Source organism: Babylonia areolata, chromosome 8 (assembly GCF_041734735.1).
Source record: "Babylonia areolata isolate BAREFJ2019XMU chromosome 8, ASM4173473v1, whole genome shotgun sequence".
Lineage (NCBI taxonomy): Eukaryota > Metazoa > Mollusca > Gastropoda > Neogastropoda > Buccinidae > Babylonia > Babylonia areolata.
This window is the reverse complement of record NC_134883.1, coordinates 15,265,310-15,266,344: the sequence shown is the minus strand read 5'-3', so window position 1 is coordinate 15,266,344 and position 1,035 is coordinate 15,265,310. Positions and strand designations below refer to the sequence as shown.

The window sequence follows — 1,035 nt, the reverse complement described above, 5'->3', positions numbered from 1 at the left end:
CCACCCCGGCTCTCCCTGCCACCCACGACTCTGCCGATGGTACCCTGGAGTATAGTTCTTCGCTCTGACCAACTTTCACCCATTCACGAGTTGTGGAAACTCGACACGGGCTCTTTCTTCGTGGCTTCTCGTCGTGTCTCCGTGTCTCTTGTTGCCTTTTTGGCTTGTAGGGAAGAAAGAGAAAGAGAGAGAGAGAGAGAGAGAGAGGTAGAGAGCAATAGAGTTTTTTTGGGGGGAAAAGCTTCCACACAACTTGTTTATAGGGCCTAGTGAACACACAACCAGTGGAACAGTGAAGCAGACGGAAAGTGCTGAAAACTAGGCCACTGTGGTGGTGGTGGTGGTGGTGGAAGTGATGGTGGTAGTGGTGGTGGTGGTGGTGTTGGTGCTTCACTGACATCACAGGCTGATTCAGACTTGAAGTCCACTGAACGGAGGAGGAAGGGGGGAGGGAGGAGGAAGGAAGAGGAGTACAGACGGAGGAGGAGGACGACGACGACGACGAGGAAAAAACGAAGAAGAGGAGGAGGAGGATTAAAAAAGAGAAAAAAAAAATTCGAAGGGGTAAGCAAAACAATTCTTAAGTTTGTGAATGTGTGAGTGTGTGATTTTTGTTGTTGTTGTTGCGTTGTCTTGGCTGGCTATGGTGGATGGATGACGAGTGAATGTAGCGACTGCATGAATCACACGCGCACACACACAGTACACACACACACACACACACACACACACGTGCACACAGTATACACACACACACACACACACACACACACACACACACACACACACACACACAGAGTACACACACACACACGCACACACGCACACTACTACACACAAAAGCTTGCACTTAGTGAGAAATGGGGATGTGTGTGTGTGTGTATGTGTGTGTGTGTGTGTGTGTGTGTGTTGGGAGGGGTTGGAGGTGGTAGGGAGGTGTGTGTGGGGGTGGTTGAGGGTGGACGTGGCAGGAGGGACAGGATTATGTAACAACGTGTCTCCATCCCACCCCACCCCCAACCCACTCACCCTCCC

General features: G+C 51.0%; 1 protein-coding gene across 1 annotated transcript in view; it reads left to right on the top strand.

The window, feature by feature from the left end:
- The first annotated feature begins 429 nt into the window (after positions 1-429).
- LOC143285054 (uncharacterized) overlaps positions 430-1,035 on the top strand; it is a 65,325-nt gene continuing 64,719 nt past the window's right edge. The window contains exon 1 of the mRNA XM_076592240.1: positions 430-564. The gene's annotated coding sequence lies outside the window, so the exon portion shown is untranslated. The remainder of the gene's footprint in view (positions 565-1,035) is intronic.